This window comes from Vulpes vulpes, chromosome 12 (assembly GCF_048418805.1).
Source record: "Vulpes vulpes isolate BD-2025 chromosome 12, VulVul3, whole genome shotgun sequence".
Classification (NCBI taxonomy): Eukaryota; Metazoa; Chordata; class Mammalia; order Carnivora; family Canidae; genus Vulpes; species Vulpes vulpes.
Window position 1 is genome coordinate 93185134 of NC_132791.1, and position 14026 is coordinate 93199159.

The following is a 14026-nucleotide window of genomic DNA, read 5'->3' on the forward strand; positions in this document are numbered from 1 at the left end:
ACTGTTGTAGTCCCTAAAATCTGGAGTTTTTAAACCCAGATGCATGCCTGAGATAAAACACAGGAGCACTGTGCCACCAGGTGGGTAGAGGGCTCAGATACAGACAGGATCAAGATAGAAATCTTACAGAAACCTGGAACACAGCTCTTCTGTGAGGGCTTCCTGAATAGCAGTGGGCACAAACTCCCCTCTCCAGAGATGAGACCAGGCTCACACCATTTTTAGCCCTCCCCATCAGCATGGACTTCAGCAAGTGGCACAGTGCACATAGTGGAGGTTGAGCTGCTTACACCAAGCCCCACTCACTCCCTGCACTCTGCAGGGACTTTTTACTAGGGCAAGTGTGTGTAAAAGTCAGAGCTGCAGTGGACCCCTCCCCCAGAAGACCAGCACAACCTCTGCATGTGCCAGGTCTATTGATCATAGAGTGCTGCAAAGCTTCAGCTCTAGTGGAAATAAACAGGATCTCCTAACACACTAAAGACAGAAACCTAGACCAAATGCCAAGATGCAGGAATTCATCCATCTCAAAAGAAGGAACAAGAAGAGGTCATGGCCAGGGAGTTAATCAAAACAGATATAAGTAACATGCCTGAACCAGAATTTATAACAATGATCATAAGAATACTAGCTGGGCTTAAGAATAGCATAGAAGAAACAAGAGAGACCCTTACTGCAGAGATGAAAGATCTAAAAACTAGTCATGCCTAAATAAAAAATGCTATAACTGAGATGCAAAACCGACTGGATGTAATGACCACAAGGATGGAAGAATCAGAGGAAGAAATAAGTGATACAGAAGCTAAATTAGGGAAAATAATGAAGAAGGAAAGAAAAATATTGAACCATGAATGTAGACTTAGGGAATTCAGTGACTCCACAAAGTCTAATAACATTCATATCACAGGAGTCCCAGAAGAAAAAGAAAGGGAAAAGGAGGCAGGTTTATTTGAGCAAATTCTAGCTGAAAACTTCCCTAATCTGGGAAAAGAAACAGACATCCAAATCCAGGAGGCACAGACACTCCATCAAAATCAGTAAAAGCCAGTGAACACCAAGACATATCCTAGTAAAATTTGCAAAATACAGAGATAAGAGCATCAAGGGAAAATAAATCCTTAGCTTACAAGGGAAGACTCATAAGGCTAGCTGCAGATTTATTAACAGAAATTTGTCAGGCCAAAAAAAAAAAAAAAAAAAAGAACTTTGTCAGGCCAGAAGAGAGTGGTATGATACATTCAACATGCTGAATAGAAAAAATTTGCAGCCATGTATACTCTATCCAGCAAAGCTGTCATTTAGAATAGAAGGAGTGGTAGAGTTTCCCAGACAAACAAAAACTAAAGGAGTTCATGCATACTACCAGCCCTGCAAGAAATAGTAAAGTAGACCATCTGAGTGGGAAAGAAAGCCCAAAAGCAACAAAGGCTAAAAAGAAGCAGAGAACATCTCCAGAAACAGTGATTTTGCAAGTAATACAATGGAACTAAATTCTTATCTATCAATAATTACTCTGAATGTAAATGGACTAACTTGCTCCAAGCAAAAGACATAGGACATCAGAATGGATTTAAAAACATATGTTGCTTACAAGAGACTAATTTTAGACCTATAGACACCTCCAGATTGAAAGTGACAGGATGGAGACCAATCTCTCATGCTAATGGAAAGAAAACTGGAGTAGCCATTCTTATATCAGACAAACTAAACTTTAAACCAAAGACTGTAACAAGAGATGAAGAGGGGCATTATATCATAATAAAGGGGTCTATCCAACAAGAAGATCTAATAATTATAAATATTTATGCCTCCAACTTGGGAGCAGCCAAATATATAAAACAATAACAAACATAAAGGAACTCATTCATGATAATATAATACTAGTAGGGAAATTTAACACCCTACTTACATCAATGGACAGATCATCTAAGCAGAAAATGAACAAGGAAACAATGGCTTTGAATGACACACTGGCCCAGATGGACTTAACAGATATATTCAGAATACTTCATCCTAAAGTAGAATACATATTTTTTCAAGTAACACGGGACATTTTCCAGGATGGATCACTTACTGACTGGGTCATGAATCAGGCCTCAACAAATAAAAAAGATTGAGATCATGTCATGCATATTTTCTGACCATAACACTATGAAACTGAAAGTCAAACCACAAGAAAAGATTTAGAAAGACCACAAATACACAGAGATAAAAGAATATCCTACTAAAGAATGAATGGGTCAATCAGGAAATTAAAGAAGAAATTTTAAAAATACCTGGAAACAAATTATAATGAAAACATAATGGTCCAAAACCTTAAGGGTGCAGCAAGGGCAGTTCTAAGAGGGAAATACTTATCAATACAGGCCTACCTCAAGAAGCAAGAAAAATTTCAAAGACACAACCTAACTTTATACCTAAAGGACCTAGCAAAGGAGCAAGTAAAGCCTAAAGACAGAGCAGCCCTGGTGGCTCAGAGGTTTAGTGCTGCCTTGGCTCAGGGTGTGATTCTGGGGTCCCGGGATCAAGTCCTGCATCAGGCTCCCTGCATGGAGCCTGCTTCTCCCTCTGCCTCTCTCTCTCTCTCTCTCTCTCTCTCTCTCTCTCTCTCTCTCTGTGTCTCATGAATAAATAAATGAAATCTTATAAAAAATAAAATAAATTAAAAAAAAATAAAGCCTAAAGCCAGCAGAAGAAGGGAGAGTAAAAAAGATTGGAGCAGAAATAAATGATTTTTAAAAAACAGTAGAACAGATCAACAAAATTAAGAGCTGGTTCCCTGAAAAAATTAATAAAATTTATAAACCCCTAGCCAGACTTATCAAAAAGAAAGGAGAATATCATGAAAAATTATATGCCAACAAACTAGGCAATCTGGAAGGAATGTATAAATCCCTAGACACATGCAAACTACCACCACAACTGAAACAGGAAGAAATAGAAAATTTGAACAGACCCATAACCAGCAGAGAAATTGAATCAATAATCAAAAATCTCCCAACAAACAAGAGTCCAGGGCCAGATGTCTTCCCAGGGAAATTCAATCAGACATTTAAAGAAGACTTAACTCCTATTCTTCTCAAACCATTCCAAAAAACAGAAATGGAAGGAAAACTTCTAAATTCATCCTATGAGGCCAGCATGACCTTGATTCCAAAATCAGACTAAGACCTCACTAAAAGGAAAATTACAGGTCAATATCCCTGATGAACATGGATGCAGAAGTTCTCAACAAGATACTAGCAAACTGAATCCAATAGTACATTGAAAGAATCATTCATCACAATCAAGTAGGATTTATTCCTGAGCTTCAGGGGTGGTTCAATATTTGCAAGTCAATCAATGTGATTCACTACATTAATAAAAGAAAGGATAAGATTCATATCATCTTCTTGGTAAATGTAGAAAAAGCATGTGACAAAATACACCATCCATTCTTGATAAAAACCCTCAACAAAGCAGGGAGAGTGGGAATATACCTCAATATCATAAAGGCCATATGTGAAAGATCCACAGCTAATATATATCATCCTCCTAAGACAGGAACAAGACAGGGATATTCAGTCTCATTATTCTTATTGAACATAGTAGTGGAAGTCCTATCCTCAGCAATCAGACAACAAAAGAAATAAAAGGCATCCAAATCAAGGAAGAAGTCAAACTTTCACTCTTTGCAGACTACATGATATAGAACACCCAAAAAGACTCCATCAAAAAAATGCTAGAACTGATACATGAATTCAGCAAAGTCGCAGGATACTAACACACAGAAATCTGTTGCATTTATATATACCAATAATGAATAAAGAGAAATCAAAGGACCAATTTCATTTACTATTGCAACAAAAACCATAAGGTAATAGGAATAAACCTAACCAAAGAGGTAAAAGACCTGTACTCTGAAAACTATAGAAAGAAATTGAAGATGACACAAAGAAATGGAAAAACATTCCATGCTCATGATTTGGAAGAACAAATATTGTTAAAATGTCTATTCTACCCAAAGCAATCTCCACTTTAATTCAATCTCTATCAAAATACCACCAGCATTTTTCACAGAGGTAGAACACACAGTCCTAAAATTTGTATGGCAGCACAACAGACCCCAAATAGCTAGCAACTCTGAAAAAGAAAAGCAAAGCTGGAGACATCACAATTCCAGACTTCAAGCTATATCCAAAGCTGTAGTCATCAAAACACTGTAGTACTGGTACAAGAGCAGACATATAGATCAATGGAACAGAATAGAAAATCCAGAAATGGACCCACAACTTTATAGTCAACTAATTTTCAACAAGCAGCTAAATTATGGAAAGAGCTCTTATGTCCATCAACTGATGAATGCATAAGAAGAGGTGGTGTATATATATGTGTGTGTGTGTGTGTATATATATATAATGGAATATTATTCAGCCATCAAAAAGAATGAAATCTTGTCATTTGCAATGATGTGGATGGAGCTAGAGTGTATTATGCTAAGTTAAATAAGTCACTCAGAGAAAGACAAATCCCATATGATTTCACTCATATGTGAAATTTATGAGACAAAACAGATGAACATAAGGGAAGGAGAAAAAAGAGAAGGAAGCAAAGCATTAAAGACTTAATGATAGAGAATAAACTGAGGATTGATGGAGGGGAGTGGACAGGGGATGAGCTAAGTGAGTGATGGGTATTAAGAAGGGTTGTTGTGTTGCAATGAGCACTGGGTGTTATATATAAGTGATGAATCACTAAATTTTACTCCTGAAACCAATATTATATATGTTAACTAACAAAAATTTAAATAAAGTTTTGAAAAAAAAGAAAATATCTATACATTGCAATTGTTTGGTTTTGTCCCTAGAACTCTTTAAATTTATAAGTTTTACCTCCCTTCTTTATTTTTTTAAATTTATTTAATGAAATAGATCATTTGTTCTTTAGGGCTTTCTATGATAGAATTTGCTGATTGTTTGTCCATGGTATTAGTTAACATGTTCCTCTTTCCCCGTTACTTCCTATAAACTGTTTGCTAGAGCAAAAGACTTAATCAGATTCAAATTCAATTGGCAAGACTACATCAACTGTCAAGACTACTTGTTAATGAGCAATGTGAACAATCATTAATAATCATTGCCTAGATCTATATTTCCATTATATGATAATAATAATCATCACCTAGATCCAAGTGTATAGAATATTATTATTCTATTGTTTTATCTTGACTTATTAGCTGGAACACTTCCATAAAGAGAAACTTCCCTTCAACAGTATTTGGTTTCCCTGAAATATAATATCAATAGAATAATCAAGAAAAATGTTTTTTCCCATTATTTACCACTTTTCAAAATAATGAACTGGATCACTAGAATTATCCATAGGTGATCAATGCTTTGAGTCTATTCTTTTTTGTTTTTTAGTATCATTATTAGCTCACAGATTCAAATATATTTAAAGTGTTTTAATCCATTGCAATTATTCTGACACTCAAATGATCCTATCCCATCCTTTGACACTTTCTCATTACTTTTTGATAAGTTCTTTGCTTTCTGCTATGACAAGATGACCTAAACTCATCTTATATATGTCTTAGCCCAGACCTGGAATCAGTCAATTCACCAAAGAGCCATTATTTCTTTTAGTGGAAATAGTATTTGAAACTAGAATCTGGGTACAATTGGCTCTGAGTGTTACTGAGTTGTCCCCATTTCTAAGACTTTTAAGCGAACAGAGCTAGATAGGAAATACTTTTCATTTTCTTTAAGATAAAATCATCATGAACTCATATTGATATTTCGATTCAAACTCAGAACTGAGGAGTTTTGATTTAGCTTGTTATCTTAACATCTGTTTCTCTTTTCAACCATACCAAAACCCCTACTTTCTAGCAACAGCACATAATTACTCCTTTGCTTTGTGCCACAGCACACATGCCTTAGAATAACAACACTGCCAGTATGCTAATCCAACAAAAAAAAAAGAAACCTGACATTTTTTATTGAACTTTTTTATTTAGAATGTATCTCACTAAGAATGTACAACTAAATAACTGTGTTATAAAGTCATTTAAAAAAGTTCCACACTATGTGATTATGCCACCAACTTGATGTGCCATTTGCTTTATTTTGCTTTCAGTTTTTAGGGATAACTTTTTAAAATTTAATATGTTTATAATTATGTGAAAATATGTACGTGGCTCCAAAGTCAAACCTATAAGAAAAAGTATAGTCACAAAAGTCTAGTTTCTATTCCTGTCCCCTTAATTTTTTTAAGTTTTTGGTTTATTATTCCATTTTTTACATAGAAGCAATAATGTGTGTATATTTGTACTACCCCCTCCTTCATTAGATGAATGGTAGCATACTATAAACATTTTATCCACCTTACTTTTTTTTACACTTAACAATATATTCTGGAGATCATTCTGTGCCACTGTATAAAGGTGGTCTTCATTCATTTTTGGAGCTACATGGAACTCTGTCCCCTATTTCAGGACATTTGGATGTTTACAATTTTTATTATCATAAACAAGATGGCACTCAATAGCCTTATACGTACATCTTTTTGTTGCCATATTTTTATCAGTATTCCATGGAATCAATCCTAGAGGTAGAATTTCTGGGCCAAAGGCTAAACATGTTTGTAATTTTGCTAGGCCCCACCCAATTCCTCACATGGGGATTGTATCATTGTGCTGTCACCTGAAGTGTATGAGTTCCCATTTCTTCACATGACCCACCATAGAGTGTGTTCTCATCCCTTTGGATTATTGCCAATATGATAGACAAGAAGCGGTGTCAATGTGGTTATAATTTTTATTCCTCTTATTATTATGAGTACATAATACATTTTGTGGTATTATGAGAACATAGTGTAAGTAGAAATTACTCATATTTTCTTTTAGTACTGGTAAGCTTTATTTTATACCTTAAAATCTCTAATATATTTTGGAATTTATCTGTGGGGGGGGGCTATTGAATACCATTTATTAAAAAGTCCATCTTTTCCCTCACTGATTTGAGATGCTGACTTTATTGCATATTAACAAATATAGCTGGGTCTATATCTGGATTTTCTATTCTGTTCCTTTGATCCATCTCTTTTTTTTTAAGATTTTATTTATTTATTCATGAGAGACACAGAGAGATAGGCAGAGACACAGGCAGAGGGAAAATCAGGCTCCATGCAGGGAGCCCAATGTGAGACTCGATCCCGGGACCCCAGGATCACACCCTGGGCCAAAGGCAGGCGCTAAACCGCTGAGCCACCCAGGAATCCCCTGATCCATCTCTTAGTATGTCAATAGCATCTTGTTTTGATTATAGAGGATTTATAATTAAAGTTTTAATATCTTAAAGTGCTCTCCCAGCTCCTACCCTCCATTGCTCTTTTTTCACCCATGGAATTTTTATGTTCTTTCTGAATGAACTCTGTTCTTCTAATAAACTCTTTACTTATCCAGTTCCATATATTTTTTAAACTACCTGTTATTTTTTACTTGAATTTAGTAATTTATAAATTAATACATCATGTCTGCCGATGTACTTTTCAATGCACTTTTGCAGCTTTGTGTTTTTATATTGTTATTCATATGACTAACACTATATTTTTATATCTCCATTTTTAAATATTTAATACAAATGTTGTCTTCTCTTTAATTATAACTTCTAACTACTGATTTTTTACATTCTTATTATAATCTGCTGCTTTGATAAATTTTCTTATTATTTGTAGTTCTTCCATTGATTATCTTGAGTATTCAGGATATAAAATCAAATTCTCTACAGATTTTAAACTCTCATTTCTATTTGAATGCCTCTAATTACTTTTTCTTATCTAAGAGCATTGGCTGAAACTCTCTCACACAATGTTATTAAATAGTGGAGATGGTGCTTTTGCTTTTTTCCTGATTTTAACAAGAAAGCTTCCCATGTTTTCCCATTAAATAAAAAGTAAACTCTACCTTTGGGATTTTGGCACACACGTGCACACACACACACGTGTACATTAACTGCTATTTTATTGAGTGTTCTTAATGTGAATGAGTATTAAATAATGTCAAATGGTTTTTCTGAGCCTACAGTAATGATTATATGATTTTTCTCATTAGCCATGTTAACATGATGCATTATATGAACAGATTCCCTAATGTTGGACCACCCTAGCATTCTTGGAATGAATTCCATGTATTCATGATATATTTTTTAATATGCAATTGGATTATATTTGCTAATATTTATTCGCCATTTTTACACATATATTTATAACTGAATTTGTTCTGTAGTTTTTCTGTTTAGAGAAATCTTTGACAGGTTTAGGGATCAATGCTTTAGGCTCTTCATAAAACAAATTTCCGTGACGGGCACTGAGGTGGACACTTGACGGGATGAGCACTGGGTGTTTTTTCTGTATGTTGGTAAATTGAACACCAATAAAAGTTAATTTAAAAAAAAAAAAAAAAAAAACAAATTTCCAAGTTTTTCTTCTTTGCTGTGGAGTAATCTAATGAGCATTAAGATGATCTGATCTTTAATTTCGGTAGAATCCCACTGTGAACACATCTGGAATTGATACTTTTTTGTAAGGCAGCTTTTACTACTTCCTCTATTTCTTCCATAGTAACTACAATGGAATCTTTAGGATTTCTTTCTCACTGGTGTCAATTTTATTATATTGCATTTTTCTAGAAAACAATTCAAAAATTTTTTCTAGGAAACTTCATCTAAGTTTACATTTATTTACAGAGACTTATACAAAATAAATCTCTATGATTTTTAAAATTCTGTTATGCTGGTTATTGCCTTCTTGTCACTTTTAATTTTGTGTATTTATGGTTTCTCCTTTTCATTATTTTTCATTACATACAGTAGCTAGTGGTTTGTTAATTTTGTGAATTTTTCAACTTTTATGATTTGAATTTATTCATAAGTTCTACTCTTCTGTTATTATTGTTGTTTTCTTATACATTTCTTTTATATTTATCATTTTTTTCCTTGTGTTTTCTTTTGTCTTATTTTCAAATTATTTACATTTCAGTTTTGGTTTATTATTCATTTTTATTCATATAAATATTTCACGGTATAAATGTTCCATTCAGAACTGCATTCATAGATCCACAATATTCTATTTCACCCATGTTTCTCTTTGACCCAAAAGTTGCTTATTAAAATGTTTTTTACATTTCTAGAAGACATCTTTTTAAATTTTCATTTTTATTAGTTTCTGATTCTACTGCATTGTGGGTCAAAAAATTATGTTTTCATTATTTTTATTTTTAGAATTTATTACTTCTCAAATTTATTTTCTTCATGACCTAAGATGCAATCAATTTTCATGTATGTTCATGTGCACTCAAAATGAAGGTATAGAAGGCTGACAATGGACCCCAAATATATTAGGTCTTATGCTTAGAACCTGGAAATATACTACTCTATAAAGGAATATAAAAAAGGGTCTTTGCAGGTATGATTAAGTTAAGGATTTATAGATGGGGGATTATCCTGATTTATCCAACTGGGCCCTGTATGCAATTACAAGCATCTCGGGATCCCTGGGTGGCGCAACGGTTTGGCGCCTGCCTTTGGCCCAGGGCGCGATCCTGGAGACCCGGGATCGAATCCCACGTCGGGCTCCCGGTGCATGGAGCCTGCTTCTCCCTCTGCCTGTGTCTCTGCCTCTCTCTCTATCTCTCTGTGACTATCATAAATAAATAAAAATTTAAAAAAATTTACAAGCATCTTTATGAGAGAGGGACAGAGAGAGACTTGACACAAAGGAGAAGGGTTTCTAAAGATGTAACAGAAAGAAATATGAGGATGCTGGCCTTTATTGGAATGATGTACCCTGCCAACATCTTCATTTTGGTGTAATGAATTTTGGACTTCTAGCCTCCAGAATGCAATGGAATGAATTCCTACTCAAGAGGGTAGAAATTTGTCACAGCAGCCATAGGAATACTAATAAATAAGGTGTTTCCTTTATGTATCAAGATTCAGGGATTTGTACATATGTCTATCTTCTACATTACTGCTTATCTTTCTGGATTCTATATTCTTCTGATTTTTTTTTTCCGCACTTACTCTGTCTCAGATTGAGAGAGATATACCAAAGCCTCCTGAGTTTCTGCTTCTCCTGCATCTTCTGTTGTTTCTGCTTGGGTGAAAATTTTGTCACGTTTTTTGGTACATAATATTAGCATTAATCACTATTCTATCTTTAGCCCATATTGTAGCCTTTAGCCTTTAGCATTATAAAGTGCCCTTTGTGCTCTTGTAAACAACAGAATGTGAGTGTTACTTTGTTAGCCAATACTTAAATTCTTATCAGGGTGCCTGGGCAGCTCAGTCAGTTAAGCATCTGTCCTGGGATCAAGCCCTGCTTGGGCTCCCTGCTCAGCAAGGACACTGCTTCTCTCTCTCTCCCTCTACCCCTCCTCCTTGCTTGTATGCTCTTTCTGTCTAATAAACAAATAAATCTTTAAAAAAATAAAATCCTTTTATAGGTGAATTAAACCTACATATTTATTAATATAATGTATATGCTTGGTCTCAGTTCCATCAGTACAGACAGACAGTCATCCATGGTCTGCTTTATTTGTATGCATTCTCTCTTTCTTTTGGTGTTTAGGAAAGCTTATATTTTTGCTCTAAGGTTACCTTTATATAATAACCAAATCCTCTCTTTTTTGGGATACTGCCTATCACTTGCCTATTACGAACAATGTTGGAATTTGCTAGAATTTTTTTCTTTCTCCTTCCCTCCTGCTTCTTCAGCACTTAATGTAAAATAATGGCTTTTTTTCTTCTAATCAGCACCAATAGAGCAATCAGCAAGCTAGTCTCATTTCCAAACATTCTTTATCTTATCTCCCCACTTTTGATAGTTATATAAATAGTTATAGTTTTGGATAGTTATACATTTTTTATAATTCTATTGTTCCTACAGTGCAGAGCAGATAAGATTGTAGAATGACCAACCATTTCCATTATTTTGATCACTTAGGCATGGTAGTAGAGATTAACATATAATCAATTCCCCTTGAATATGGAAGACAAAATTCAATTTCCTGGGTTATCTTACAGACTGGACACAAGCAAGTGACTAAGTTCTGACAATCAGAACTTTGATCCAGAAGTAAAGAATGTTAGGAAGCCACTGTGCATGCACCTGCCATTTCTCCTGGAAAAGCTAGTAGCCCAGGCATCCAGCTTCCACAGGTAATGATGAAAGAGAAGTTTCCTAACAATTTGAAGGTCATATTCCTGAGGCAGAAGTGGCATTGGTGCTGGTAGCAGTAGTAGCTGTAAGAAGATCTAATTTCTGGTGTTTGTACTTTGCAGCCAGGATATAAGTGGTAGAAGTTTCCTAACGGGCCAATTCTCCAACTTGGCTTTGAACCCTATGTTTGAGATTGTTTCTTTAGCCTCCAGCTTAACTTTACTGTGAACTTCCTAAAATATTTTCCTTTATTCCCCAGCTCTGCTTAAATTAACAGGAGTAGATACTGTAGTTTGCATCCAAAAGCCCTGTCTCAAATCATACCTGAGGGTCATACACTTCCTATTATTCTTGCAGAAACTGAAGGATAAATAAGTTATGCTAACGCATCGAACACACACACACAATAGTGCTCAGCAAGTATTAAGTTTCCCTCTGGGTTCCCTGAGGAGGTAAATAATGGGTACACAAGCAGCCATGATAGATCATGTTGAAGTTTCTGAAATAGATCTGCATTTACTAAAGATCTATTTGAGCACTGGACACAGAATGTCAAAATCTCAAATGCTTCTTGGAATCTTCTTAGTCTATTAAACTCAAGAGCCAAGTTGACAAGTTTTACAGGCACGACTGGCTAGAAAAGTCATGGCGCCCACTGCAAAATGAAAACGCAGGGTGTTAAAAAAAAAAAAAACTTCAATGGGGAGCACCTGGGTGGCTCAGTTGGATAAGGGCCTGACTCTTGATTTTGGCTCAGGTCATGATCTGAGGGTTGTGAGATCAAGTCCTGTGTGAAGCTACATGCTAGGCATGGAGCCTGCTTGGGATTCTCTCCCTCTCACTCTGCCCCCACCCCCTGCTCATACAAGTAGGTGTGTGCATGCATGCATTCTCTCTCTCTCTTTCTCAAAACAAAACAAAACAATAATGAATTTCAATATGGCAACGGTATTAAACCAAGCACAGGGTCCTTCTAAGCGTGCGTGTCCATGAAGCCTGCCCTGTCTACATGAAGTACTTCTGATCTCTTTCTCATCTGTTGGTGTTAAGAATAGAGAATACGACAGGGACGTCTGGATCCCTCTCTCAATTGCCACCTCTAACTTCTGTTTAAAACAAGCAAGCCGTGATATTTATGTACGACAACTGGCACAACAAAAGGCTTTCCAGCCAACCATACAGAATTACTTTAGTGGTGCAATCACATTTCAAAATTATAATTACAAAATTGCATCAGTCATACAAAAACACATGTTCACTTTAAGGCAAAAGTATACAATAATGAATGATCACTTTAAGGCAAAAAGTGAAATACACGTGTTCACCTTAAATATTGAAAGACAGGATGTCAACGCCAAAAGGAACCAGAGAGAATCCAAGCCCACTGGGGTTATATTTGGGGAAATTGAGTCTTAATTAGGCTAATTGCCTGCCTACAGCGACATAACCAGTTAGTACTGAATAGAGAAAAGAATCTCTAGCTTCTGAAATCCAGTTTAAATTTGCCTCTTTTTACGTAGTGCCACCTCCTTTGCCTTTCATCTCAGAAGTACTGGAGTGGTTAATCAATTTTCTCCCCCAGCCATGTGAACATCCACAACAAAAGTAAGAATACCAGAGAATTTAAAAAAAATTTTTTTTTTACCCTGAACCTCAAATCACAGTTCAGATCATTTAGGTCAAGCCTTATTTTATATATACCATCCACTGATATCACATAACTGTGTAATTTTTTTTAAAAATGTTTTATTTTAAGCAGAAACTGAACCTAGACCCTGAAAATATATATGTAAATTTTCTCAGAGGGCTGGCCAATTCTCTGTATATGGAGAAAAGACAGAAAATCAATGTGCAACAGCAACCTACTTACACTGGAATTTCCTTTGGATTTTATGTTGATTTGGCCAAATTTCCTTTTCCTTACATTTAATTCTGCTGCCAGTGTTAGCTCATTAAATATTTGAGGGTGGGGAAGGGACAGCCTTCCCCCACGAAACCTCCACATTTCTGAATTAGTAATGAGCTACCTTGTAGTCCTTCTTTTCCATTTCTCTCAGACTAACACACATTTTGTTTATTCGCTTTTCAATGTGGGAAAAAAAAAACGTTTCCAGAAATCTTTTGGAAGTAGTCCAAGCTTCAACATACCTGCTCATTTTCTACTTTGAAGATATAAGAATAAAACAGCTCAGGGAAGAACTGCTAGGTGCATTGCTTATTTTCATGCCAAAAGCTACGTAAACCACATCATCACTTTACCTTTGTGGGATTGCAAATAAAGAACATCCAAACTATTAGCAGCTGATTTTCTTGGGCCTCGGGAATTGCTTGATGGTTTGCTTGATGGTATCTAAGGTACCCAGGGCTCTATAGCAATCCTTACATTTATAATGCTACTGCTACTATTGAGCTGCAAATGGAAAGAAAAAAAAATTAGTTTTTCCAATACACCATTACAGCGCAATTAAACTCCCCGCGAATAATGCCGTTAGAAACTTCTAATAAGATTGTGAACCCTCTGCTCTTCCATTTGAGTGTGCAAATTCACAGGTTCCCAAGGCAAGCTAAGGTACATCTCGACTCCAATTATGCATACAGATTTTCCCAGCATGCCAAATCAGCTAAGCCGTTAACTCTGGCAGCCTAGAAGTTGGCAGACCCCGTCTACCGCGACACCAAGGCCCGCTCTCCCTCCCAGAGATGTTTGCCATCATCACGTCTCCACCTGTCTCACCCTCATCCTCCCGCCCCGCCCCGCCCCGCCCCTTACCTTGGTCCCGCCTCCCGCGCTCAGGCGCGTTTTCCACGCCCCCCTTACGTTCAGCCA

General features: G+C 35.9%; 1 long non-coding RNA gene across 3 annotated transcripts in view; it reads right to left on the reverse strand.

Moving 5' to 3' along the window:
* The window catches only part of LOC112920470 (uncharacterized), a 99419-nt gene extending 85398 nt beyond the window's left edge, over positions 1-14021 (reverse strand). For 2 of the 3 annotated variants that reach the window (XR_011995694.1, XR_011995693.1), the window contains exon 1: positions 13459-13873. This is a non-coding gene — a long non-coding RNA (uncharacterized lncRNA). Of the gene's footprint in view, positions 1-13458; positions 13874-13969 lie in introns of those variants that run through there. The other variant, XR_003235072.2, reaches the window with a different exon arrangement.
* Positions 14022-14026: the final 5 nt, after the last annotated feature.